This window comes from Emydura macquarii, unplaced genomic scaffold, assembly GCF_026122565.2.
Source record: "Emydura macquarii macquarii isolate MOO-44397 ecotype Brisbane River unplaced genomic scaffold, CSIRO-AGI_Emac_v2 contig_3485, whole genome shotgun sequence".
Classification (NCBI taxonomy): Eukaryota; Metazoa; Chordata; order Testudines; family Chelidae; genus Emydura; species Emydura macquarii.
The window spans coordinates 98,469-111,288 of record NW_027133622.1 but is presented as its reverse complement, the minus strand read 5'-3'; the positions used below and the strand labels follow the sequence as shown (position 1 = coordinate 111,288).

Genomic DNA, 12,820 nt, shown 5'->3' with positions numbered 1-12,820 from the left:
ACTTGTGCATTAAGGAGGTAGCAAGTTCCTCTGCTTTATGCCAGCTTTCCTTTGTGAACAATTCCTTCAAAGTTTTGAACCATGCTAAATCTAAGTATTCTTTTTTTATTCTGAAAGAACTCATTGCATAATGTAACAAGCTCCCAGGTTCTTGATGCGCCAGTCTCCCTCGATTCTTCAGGTCCTCTTCCAGCAGTCTTTGCATTTCTTGATAAATTGGTCGCTTCATTGAAGAAAATAACATTGACTCAGACAACACCTCTCTCCACATTGTCTGGAATTCCTGCTCCAGTTCCTCATTGGTTGGTTTACGTTCTCGACTTCTGCAGTCTTCCAGAAGCTTGTCAACTTCTTGTTCAATTATTTTCCTGAACTCAGCCTCACTATTGTAATGCTTACAGTGGCATGTTCGTCTGTTCTTTGCTCTCTCCAGCTCTCTGTGTGAATGATAGTTAAATGTAGCTGTTGCACTTCTTGTGCTCCTGATGAAATCTTCTTTAATCTCTAACATGTGCATGCTTGTTCTCCAATTTTTATATATTTTTCCAAACACTCCAAAATCTTGTCTTCTTCGCGCTGCAGTTTCTGCTGTGTTTCCTGACTGAACTAGATGAAGGTTTCGCAGTCCAGTTCATCTAGTGCCTGATTCTGGATGAAAGTTTCTTGTTCAGACAATCAGAGATGCATAGTCTTTTGAAACTCACATTCCAGTTCAGAAAACTTCACAGATAGTTGGTGTCATGCTGGGTAGATTGGGGGGGGGGGGAGCATTTGTTATATTGTTTGACATCAGTATGTCAAAATCATAATAATTCATGTGAGATAGGCCTTGTCAGGTACTGTTAGAAAGGTTATAATATGCTAGGTCAGATGATAATATTTATGTTCATGTGTAATATGTGAAATGGAAGTTATAGATACATTTGAGATATCTGTATTTCAAATTGTGCTAGCTCCTAGAGCAGGGACCCCTACCCGAAGGAATACTAACCCTAGCTTCAACTCCCTACCCCTAGGAATGCTAACCCTAGTGCAGGGACCCCTACCCTTAGGAACCCTAACCCTTGTTCTAAGTTCCCTACCGATAGTAACCTAAACCCTAGCTCCAAGTCCCCTACTCATAAGAACCCTAAACCTAGCTCCAAGTGTCCTACCCATAGGATCCCTAACCCTAGCTCTAAGTCCCCTACCCATGGGAAACCTAACCCTAGGTACAAGTCCCCTGGCCTTACGAACCCTAACCCTAGCTCTAAGTCCCCTACCTATGGGAATCCTAACCTTTGGGTGGGACCCCTACCCATAGTCACCAGAACCCTAGCTCCAAGTTCCCTGCCCATAGGAACCCTATCTCCAGTTCCAACTCCCCGACACATAGGACCCCTAACCCTAGGGAGGGGACCCCTACCCTTAGGAACCCTAAACCTTGTTCCAAGTACCCGACCCACAGGAACCATAACCCTAGCTCCAAGTGCCTTACCCATGGGAACCCTGACCCTAGCTCCAAGTCCCCTATCCATGGGAACCATGACCCTAGGGCGGGGATCCATACCTTTAGTAACCTTAACTCTAGATTCAAGTCCCCTACCCATAGAAACCCTAACCCTAGCTCTAAGTCCCTACACATGGGAACCCTAACCCTAGCTACAAGTATGCTATATTTAGGAACACTTATCCCAGTTCCAAGTGCCCTCTGTTAGGAACCCTAAAGCTAGCTCCAAGTCCCCTGGCCTTACGAACCCTAACCCTAATTGCAAGTCCCCTACCAATGGGAACCCGAACCCTAGATCAAAATCCCATAACCATAGGCACCCTAAGCCTAGCTCCAAGTCCCCTACCCATAGGAAGCCTAACCCTAGCTCCATGTCCCCTTTCCAAAGGAACCCTAACCCTAGCCCCACGACCCCTACCCATAGGAACCTTAAACCTAGATGCAAGTCCCCTATACTTCCGAATCCTAACCTTAGCTCCAAGTGCCCTACCATTAGGAACCCGAACCCTAGCTCCAAGACCCCTATCCTTAGGAACCCATACCCTAGCTCCAAGTCCCCTTCCCATAGGATCCCCAAACCTAGCTACAACTTGCGTACCCATAGGAACCATAACCCTAGCTCCAAGCCCACTACCGATACGAACCATAACCTTAGCTCCAAGTCCCCTTGCCATGGGAACCCTAATCCTAGGTACAAGTCCCCTATCCTTAGGAACACTACCCTAGCTCCAAGTGTCCTCTGATAGGAAGCCTAAAGCTAGCTCCAAGTCACCTGGACTTACAAACCCAAACCCTGACTCCCAGTCGCCTAACCATAGGAAGCCTAACTCTAGGGCAGTACTCCTACCCTTAGGAACCCTAACCCTTGCTCGAAGTACCCTACCCATAGGAATCATAACCGTAGCTCCAAGTGCCCTACGTATAGGAACCATAACCCAGCTCCAATTCCTGTACCCATAGGATCCCTAACCCTAGCTCTAAGTCCCCTACCCATGGGAACCTTAAACCCAGGGTGGGAGCTCCCAGACTCATGTCCAAACAAATCCTAACCCTAGGGCGGGGACCCGTTATCGATAGGCACCCAAACCCAAGCTCCAAGTCCCTACCCCTAGGAAACGTAACTCGAGCTCCTAGTCCCCTATCCTTAGGAGCAGTAATCATAGCTCCAAGTCCCTTACCCATAGGAACCCTACCAATAGCTCCAACAACCCTACCCCATAGGAAACCTAAACCTATGGTGGGAACCCCTACCCTTAGGAACCCTAACCTTTGTTCCAAGTCCCCTAGGAACCTTAACCCAATTCCAAGTCCCTTACCAACAGGTACTCTAACCCTAGCTCCAAGTACCCTACTCATAGGAAATATAACCTTAGCTATAAGTTCCCTACCCATGGGAAACCTAAACCTAGGTACAAGTACCCTATATTTAGGAACACTAATCCCAGCTCCAAGTGCCCTCCGTTAGGGACAATAAAGCTAGCTTCAAGTCTCCTGGCGGTCCGAACCCTAACCCTAATTGCAAGACCCCTACCAATGGTAACCAGAACCCTAGCTCCAAGTCCCCTACCCATAGGAACCCTAACCCTGGCTTCAGGTTTCCTACCCATAGGAACACTAACTCTAACTCCAAGTACCCAACACATAGGAACACTATCCTCACCACCAACTCCCCAAACCATAGGAACTCTAACCTTAACTCCAACTCCTGTACCCATAGGAACCCGAATAATAGGGCAGGGGGTGTCACCCATAGGAACCTTATCCCTATCTCCAAGTCCCCTACCCATAGGAATCCTAAGCCTAGCTCCAAATCTCCTACCCATAGGAACCCTAACCCTACTTCCAACTCTCCTACCCACAGGAACTCTAACCCTAGCTCTAACTACCCTATCCATAGGAAAAAGGGCAGAGACCCCTACTCATAGGAACCCTAAACCTACCTCCAAGTCCCCTACCCATAGCAACCCTAAACTAGCTCCAACTCCCATAGGTATAGAACCCTAAACCCAACTCCCTCTACCCAAGGCAAGGACCCCTACCCATAGGAAAACTGACCTTAGTTCCAAGTACCCTACCCACAGGAACTCTAACTTTAGCTCCAACTCCCCTACCCAGAGGTACCCCTACCTTAGGGCAGGGACCCCCCACCCATAGGAACCTTACCCCTAGCTCCAAGTCCCCTACCTATAAAAACCTTAACTCTAGCTCCAAGTCCCCTGCCCATAGGAACCCTAACCCTAGCTCCCAGTCCCCTATCCTTAGGAACCCAAAGCATAGCTCCAAGTTTTCTAACCTCAGGAACCCAAACCATAGCCATAAATCCACTACCCATAGGAACCCTAACCCTAGCTTCAACCTTCCTACCAATAGAAACACTTACCCAAGGGCAGAGGCACCTACGCATAGGAACCCAATCCTCGCTCCAAGTTCCCTACCCATAGGAACCCTGACCCTAGCTCCAAGTACCCTACCCATAGGACTCCTAACCCTAGCTGCAAATTTGGTAACCATAGGAACCCTAACAATAGGTAAAAGTCCCCTATGAATAGGAACCCTAAACCCAGCTTCAAGTTTCCTACCCTTAGGAACACTAATCCTAGCTCCAAGGCCCCTAACCTTGGGAACCCTATCCATATCTCCAAGTGTCCTACCATAGGAACCCTAACCCTAGTTCCAAATCTCCTACCATAGGAAAAATAAACCTAGCTCCCAGTCCCCTATGGTTAGGAACCCTAACCCTCGCTCCAAGTTCCCTAACCATAGGAACCCTAACCCTAACTCCAAGTGCCGTACCCATAGTAACCCTAACCCTAGCTTCAGGTTCCCTATCCATAGGAACCCTAACATTCGCTCCAAATCCCCTACCCATAGGAACCCTAACCGTACAGTGGGGACCCCTACCAATAGGAACCCTAACCCTAGCTCCAAGTCCACTGCATCTAGGAACAATAACCCTAGCTCCAAGTCCCCTACCCACAGGAACCCTAACCCTAGCTCCAACTCTCCTACACATAGGAACCCTAACCTTAGCTTCAACTCCCCTATCCATAGGAAAAAGGGCGGAGATCTCTATCCATAGGAACCCTAAATCTACCTCCAAGTCCCTTACCCGTAGCAACCCTAACCTAGCTCCAACTCCTGTAGCTATAGGAATCCTAACCCTAGCTCCAACTCCCCCCACCCATCGGAACACTAACCCGAGGCAAGGACCCCCTACCCATAAAAGCCCTTACTCTAGCTCTAAGTCCTCTACCCATAGGAGCCCTAACCCTAGCTACAACTCCCCATTCGCACCGGAACACAAACCCTAGGGTGAAGACCTCTACCCTAAGAACCCTAAACCTAGCTCCAAATACCCTACCATAGGAACCCTAACCCTAGCTCCAAGTGCCTTACCCATACAAACGCTACCTCTAGCTCCAAGTCCCCTTCCAATAGGAACCCAACCCTATCTCCAACTCCCCCACCCGTAGGACCCCAAACCCTAGCTCCAAATTTCCTAACCTTAGTAACCCAAACCATAGCTACAAGTCCCCTACCCATAAGAACGCCAACCCTAGCTTCAAGTTTCCTACCCATAGGAAGCCTAACCCTAGGGCAGAGACACCTACCCATAGGAACCCTATCCCTCGCTCCAAGTGACCTACCAATGCGACTCCTAACCCTAGCTCCAAGTTTCCTAACCAGAGGAACCCTAACCCTAGCTTCAAGTTTACCACCCAAAGGAACAATAACCCTAGCTCCAAGTCCCCTATCCTTGAGAACCCTAACCGTAGCTCCAAGCACCCTACCTATAGAAGCCTTAACCCTTGCTCAAAGTTCCCTACCCATAGGAACCCTAACCCTCGCTCCAAGTCCCCTACCAGTAGCAACCCAAACCTAGCTCCAACTCCCATAGCTATAGGAACCCCAATCCTAGCTCCAACTCCCTCCACCCACTGGAACACTAACCCGAGGAGAGGACCCCTACCTATAGGAGCCCTTACACTAGCTCTAAGTTCCCTATCCTTAGGAACCCTAACCCTAGCTAAAAGTCCCATACCAATAGGAATCCTAACCCTTGCTCAATGTTCCCTACCTATATAAACCCAAACCTTAGCTCCAGCTCCCCTACCCATAGTAACCGTAACCCTAGCCCCAACTCCCCTACCCATAGGAACCCTAATCGTAGGGCGGGGATCCCTACCCATAGTAACCCTAACCCTGGGTCCAAGTCCCCTACTCATAGGAACCCTACCCTAGCTCCAACTCCCCTACCCATAGGAACCCTAACCCTATCTCCAAGTCCCCTACCCATAGGAACCCTAACCCTAGTGCAGGACCCCTACTTATAGGAACCCTATCCCTAGCTCCAAGTCACCTACCCATAGAAACCCTAAACCTCTGGTACAGAGTGTCTAAATCTTCTTCTGGATACTATGGAAGCTAAAAGCAGAACTTGCCAAGGACTATTTCCCAGATGAAGCTCTTCTCTCCCTGGATGATGTGCAGAAAATCATTTACATCCTGGCCATGGACAATTTTCAAGACACCTATCTGGGCCTTAAAGATTATTCCATTAGCCTAGGTGAAATTGAAATCATGGAAGAGAGCGAGAGAGAACCCAGGAGCAAGTCTTAGTGGGCTAAGGGTGCAGTGATTGAGATTAATAACTACTTGAAACTCTCCACAGTGGTTAAGCGAAAATGATAGATGAACTATGAAGAATACTTGGACTCAGTGAAGATTTCCAACTGCTTGATGACCTGACCAAATATGTACATAGGACTCTCATAAATATCATTAGACTAATTGGTTAGACAAATGCAGTCTCGTTTTACACATATACTCATTGTGATCTCATTTACTCAGATGAAAGTATGGAGTGACTCCATGGAAAATAGTGGAGTTCCAGGGATGTAAAAATGTCATAAGCAAGATTAATTGTTGTTTTTTTTAATTTTTTTTTTTATATTGTGTAGTTATTAGAAGCCCTAACCTTAGATTAGGGCCCTGTGAGGCCAAATGCTGCACAGACTCATAGTAACAGAGATTAGGGCATCCTTGCGCTAGGTGCTGCACAGACTCTCAGTCCTAGATTCACAATGCTACTTAACTTTTAGGTACCTAGAAAATCATAGGAACAACATACAATCCACATAGCCTGGATTAAGTGCCCAGGCTCCTTGTACAGTGAATGGAGAGAGACAGGCACCTATGAAAATGTGATTCACAAAAGCCAGCACACTAGGCGGGGAGCTACCTAAGCTAGCCAATGGCAGATGCCTACAACATAGGTGCGTGCTGGCCCTCACCCTCTCTCAGAGATAAGTGCCTAAATTGGGGCTGCATGGAGACACCTATCTCTGCTAGGGATTCACAACTGGGAACCCTCTTTGAGGTTCGGGGTTTAAGGCATTTTTGCAATAATTTTAGTCATATTAATAACAAAGGGTGTGAGTTAGAACCAATTTAGTTAATTCAGTGAACAGTCCTTTGCTTGGATCAGAGTGGGTCAAGTCAAAAGTGACTTTAGCTAAATCAACATTTGCCTTTTACCCCAAAATAAGAGTATCCACAAATAGACTTTCACTAAAATAACTAAATCAGTTCTAAGAAACTGATTTAGTTAAAGCAAATGCATATTTGTGTATAAATCAGCCTTTATCATCACTCAAAAATCCACAATAGTAGAACGAACTATAGCTGAGCAAAGTGCAGACTTTTATAGGCTCCCACAGAATTACATTAACTATTGCCAGCTTTAGGGAGCAGAGTTAAGACTATGTAGTGGAAGTGGCATATACTTAATTTTGGATTTCCTGGTTTTCAGAGGTTTAAGTTTGGCTACTCTCCGCATTCTAGAAGGGTGCAAGGCAACACTGGGCAACCTTAACTCTGCATTAACAAAGTTTTGGGGGCAAGGACAGTCTTTTTTCTGTGCTTGTTTAGTTCCTACTGCAACATAAACAATAAGTTAATTAAAATAAATGCTTGTCTCATTTCTTTGCTAAGAAACACAGTTCTTTATCCTGTATTTTGAAAGGAATACGAGGACTTCAAGGATAAGACTCTTGATTACATGACCAATGAAACTGTAAAGGTTAAAGATACTCTGAGTAACATCCCTGAGGGTGTGCTTGACTTCTTGAAGGAACTTCTTGAGAGTGCAAAGACTTTACCTCTTGGATCAAAACTGTCATAAAAGGTACACTTTATACCAGTATTTATAAGCTAAGTAAGAATTTAGGGCCAATTGTGTAGCCCCTACTTGCTTGAGTTTGAAAGTCATATTGTGTGTCGGAGATAGGGTTGTTATTGTAAGGTATATGGTGAATTTTCACTTGTATGAATTGTAACAGTTATAAAATATTGCTGAAAATTTCTCTAATTGGTCCTTCATGGCCTTATTAAAGATCAGATTATGTTAAAGGTAATTCCGTAGTTATGTTTTCACATAAGGGTTCTATTCAATATTTCTGTGACTTTAATTAGAAAATAATCAAGGTCTTTGTGCAGCAATTTCCTTCTTTCTTTAGTAAAGGACACTAGTGATGAGACTGGAACTCACTGCCACAGGTTGTCACTGGACATTTATATGTATAGTGAAGAACATTTGGACAGTCGTTGTTTTAGTGTAGGGAATTATGAAATGAGCAAAATAGTTTTCTCCCTCATGTCATAAGGTGTCCAGGCTCAGCAAGGTCTGGCGGCTCTTGGCAGTGGGATGTTTATGCCAAACAGCCGTGGGGCCTGGGTCAGGCCTAGGCTGCAGCCTCCAGGAAAACACATCTGCCTCCAGCAGCAACTTCCCCCTAACTGAGCTGCTGGGCCTGTCTTTTATACTTCCTGCCCTGGGCCTTGCTCCACCCCTCTGCTTCCGGGTGGCTGGGCCTGCAGGGCCAGGTTCTGTCCAGTGGGGGCAGAGTGACCCTTCCTCGGGCACAGGCTCTGAGGAAGGCCACAGCGCCTTGCTACACTGACCTATGAGGAAAGGTTAAAAAATTGGGCATGTTTAGTCTTGAGAAAATACAACTAAGGGCAGATCTGATAACAGTCTACAGGTAACTGTAATCAACTGTCCTCCATGTCTGCTGGAGGTAGGACAAGAAGTAATGGCTCAATCTGCAGTAAGTGAGATTTAGGTTAGATATTAGGAAAAGCTTTTTAGCTATTTAAGGTCTGGAATAGGCTTTCAAGGGAGGTTGCAGAATGCTCATCCTTGGAGGATGGAGCAGGTTGGACAAACACCTGTCAGGGATGGTCTAGGTTTACTTGGTCCTACCTCAACACTGGAGGCTAGACTTGATGAACCCTCGAAGTCCCTTTCAGCCCCACATGTCTCTAATTCTTTTAAGTCCTGGGGTAAAATTTTCAGAAATATCTAATTGATTTAAGAGCCTATCACATATTTAGAAGTGATTTAGGCATTTAGGAAACTAATGTCTCATTGAAATTCAATGGGATTTAGGCACCTAAATAGATCATGGCAAAAAAATGCATTTTTGAGGGCACCAAAATGGTGAATTTGGTGACTAGATTTGGACAAATAAAAAATGGAAGATTTTTTTTTTTCAAAATTGAAATGGTTTCTTAACATTTCTATGTTTTGTTTGAATCATTTTGAAACATTTTGTTTTGGCTTTTCGTTCTGAAATGGAATTTCATTTTAAAATTTAAACAAAAACCAAAAAAGGTGTAAAAGACCCAAAAATGACCCAAAACTAAACAAAACAAACAAATAAAATTTGTTTCGGGTCAAATGAAATATTTTATTCAATCCAAAACTCATTTTTTTCATTTTTTTGTTTGTTTGTTTATTTTGGCGACTGTGATATACCAGAGTACAATCCCGACAGATGAGTAGCTGTATCACCTCTGCCCTTCAACTGGGGTGCCCTTTTACAATGTTTTGCTGCTGTAGCCTTCAGCCTGGGCTGCTCCCAAAAAGCACCCAGCATGCAAATCACTCTGGGCTAGGTCTGTGGTGTGCTGCAACCAGCCACACCTGGGCTCTTACCAGACTTGGTTATATTTCAGGGTGACCCAACACACTCCCAGTGTTAGATTCTCCCACACACCCCAATGTATATCTTGTACTGCCCAGCCATCTCCTGCTCTCCTGGACAATACAAACTTATATAATGCCTGTGTTTCTTTAATAGGAATAATATGCACCCATCTTGTTACCCCCAATGGAGTTTACAAGACATGTCAATTTAAATACATTGGATTAGAAAAAAACAAGAAAACAAGTTTATTAACTGTAAAGAGAGATTTCAAGTAAGTACATGTAATGAAGCGTAAAAGTCAGAAATGGTTATGAGAAAAATAAAGATAAAAATGCTACTTGTATAGCTTATTCCTCTTCCAATGCAGAAATAATTATGCTGGTATAAGCCCAATTATAGAACTGTGTCCTCACTAGGAGAGCGGTAGGTTTAATGTGGTGTAATCCCTTTTTAAAATGATAAATGCTGAAAAGAGAGAACTCTGGCAGAGAGCTAAGCTGAGGTGAAGGAAAAAGAGAATGTAATAGTCATATATAATGTTACCTCAGTATCACTCTAGCCCCTTACTCAAAATGTATGCCCATATATCATTTGTGCTTTTCAGAACCCCAGTGCGCCGCCTCTGCTCTTGCATCTTCGCCATTGTAAATGATCCTAGTTCTTTCTCTCAAGGAGGCTGTGAAGGGAGAAAACACTACAGTTATTGGGGTACTATAGGTATCTCAGCAAACGATGCTCTAGAGTTCTAATAAGTAGCTTTGTTCCTTTTTCTGGAACTAATACATTAATTATTTTTAATAGAAAGAGTCCTGTCACAGCAGAGAGTGGCTGCAAATGGTCCATGATTGTCATGGGTCTGTGAGTCAACGTCTCAAGCCAGGGCTATCAATGGCAAAGGGATTTTTATCATCTCCACACCTCAGAAATTCAAGGTAAAAGTTCAGCAGACTTTAATACAAAGGCCCACATTTTCAAAGTGACTTTGGCTGCCCAACTTGAGCCACCTGAAAGGGGCCAAGCTTTAAAGGGTGGGGTCTGTCGTGTGCTGAAAACTCTGTAAAAACTGTAGGCTGTCACTTTAAATTTCAGAAGTTTTTCCTGATCCTGCTTTTAGGCTATAGAGAAGCATGTGATCAGAGTCAGTCTGGAGACAGTCAGCCTGGAGCAAGGGGGAATGAGTTGTGCCTCTCTGCCTTAGGGAGCAGCCTGTTTTGCCTAATTTCTTTTTCTCTATTTTTAGGATCCTTGCATATTATTGTTCTGAATTCTAAGAAATAAAGTAGTGTCATGATGCAAACTTCCAGCAAGAATGTTTTATATTTTTATCTAAATTCTCTGTGTGTGTACTATGGCCCCAAAATCATTAGTCACTGAGTCTATGGACTTAGGATCATCCCTTTTCTCCATTTGGCCTGGTTCATACTAGAAGTTCAAAACCCAAGGGTTGGAATCTGGCCATGATTTTCAGAAGTGACTAATGATTTTGAATATCCGTTTGAAACACCTTAACGATGGGTGCTCGGATATGTCTGAAAATCAGGCTCCTTTAAGACATTTTAAGTTGGTCCCAAATATCATAGCATCCCGAATAACTCATTGCTTCTGCATATCCTCTGTACATAATACCTTCAAAGATCTAGAATGACTTTTCCCCCTTTACTGTCTTGCACTGGTAAAATGAAATGAGTAAATTTCTAAGATTAAATCCCTTGCAGAATAACAGATTCTGAAATGCTTTATGTTGGCCTTGATGGGTGCATGTGTTGGTCCCACAGAATACACAGAAGACACCGCAGCATTTAGCTCTGTTAACTGTTTTCCAGCCTTCTCTCAATAATTGCATTTCATTGCAGCTGCCAGGGGATAGCGCTGAAAAGGCTGCTTAAGGAAACCAGAGAGGCAAGATGGACTGTAGAAAGTACAGCCTGGCTCAGCTCGCTGAGCTGCAGAACAAGCTCATGCTGATAGCCACAAAGGCTGAGCAGTGGTGAGAAGAGGTGAACAGGTTTCTGGAGGTAAATCATAATCTCTGCATTAAGCAGGAACCATGACTTTTTGCACTCGTTATTTGTGCTTCCTTTTGATGGGAAGCCCTATTTCTCCAGCAACATTTCTCCTGATGCAGAACTGAGGTTTTGGAGGAGATTGTCTTGTACCTTTAGTTCAGTGTTAGGAGGCTAAGATAGGAACTAAAGCTGATCAAAACTCGGAATGTCCATTCCATGGGAAATTCTAATATTTTGAAATTTGTTTTCATTCCAATTTGGAACAAAAACAAAAAAGAAAATTCCAGATGAAATTAAATTTTTGAAATGCAAACTCAAGAGTTGCCACAGACCAGGTGCAACTCTGGTGGTGTGAACAGGCAACTGGGGGAGCTTGGGAGGAGGGCTGGGTGTGAAATAATTTTGCCATCCTGTAAGAATTTTTGACATTTTGAAAAATGTTCCCTACCTAAATCAGGACAAAATGTCGAAATGTCCAAATTTTTCACTAACCAAAAATCCAAAACATTTTTTTAAGTTTAGGTCAATTAAAATGTATTATTGAAGTATTGTCAAGACAATTTGTTCTGCTTTTCATCTTTTTTCCATTTAAATTTTTGTATGTAAATTGTTATATTTTAAAAAGTAATTTGAAATTAAAAAATTGGAACTTTTTGTTTCAAAAATATAAAAATGGGATGTTTCACTAATTTTAAACCTTTTTTCCTCTACATTTTTTAAGTTGGGAAATTTATCAAAACCAGCTCTGTTTTGTGAACAGTTTTGGTTTTAACAAATTAGCATTTTTTGGTGAAAAAATGTTTTGTCAAGAAAGTTTCTGACCTGCTCTCTTGAGAAGTTTCAGCACTTCTTTCTAGGTACAGGGCAGCTGAACTGTGGAGTCTCATATCCCAAGGAAGGGCATCAAACACAAGTCTGGCCCCAGAAGTGACCCCTTAGAGCCCTAGAGCTGGAGACAATGGCTAGGCTCACCCCAGACTTGTTTGGTTTGGAAACAAGTTGGGCTCTGTGTTTTGGTTCCTCTTGCAACAGACTGGCACTGTACAATTGGGACTGGGCCAGGTTGTAACATACTGGTGACATGGGGACACTCTGGGTTTGTGTTTTACCTACTTTGGGGGCTGCATGGCAGGAAGGCAATGAACACAGGTATAGACAAAACCACATAATTGGTTAAACAACCACAAATAAAGCTAACTATTAGTGGAATGATGTCAGATAGAAGGGAGATCTCAAGTGGGGTTCCATAGGATCTTTTCTGGGTCTGGTGTTGCTTAACATCTTTAATGATCTGGCTGTAGGAATAGAGAGCTTTCTGATCAAATTTGCAGGTG

The 12,820-nt window shown here is 43.9% G+C and overlaps 1 long non-coding RNA gene across 1 annotated transcript; it reads left to right on the top strand.

Annotated features, from left to right (window-relative positions):
- Positions 1-9,704: 9,704 nt before the first annotated feature.
- On the top strand, positions 9,705-11,490 carry LOC137144786 (uncharacterized). The gene is made up of 3 exons (XR_010917485.1): positions 9,705-9,751; positions 10,282-10,412; positions 11,334-11,490. It is a non-coding gene; the product is annotated as an uncharacterized lncRNA (long non-coding RNA).
- Positions 11,491-12,820: the final 1,330 nt, after the last annotated feature.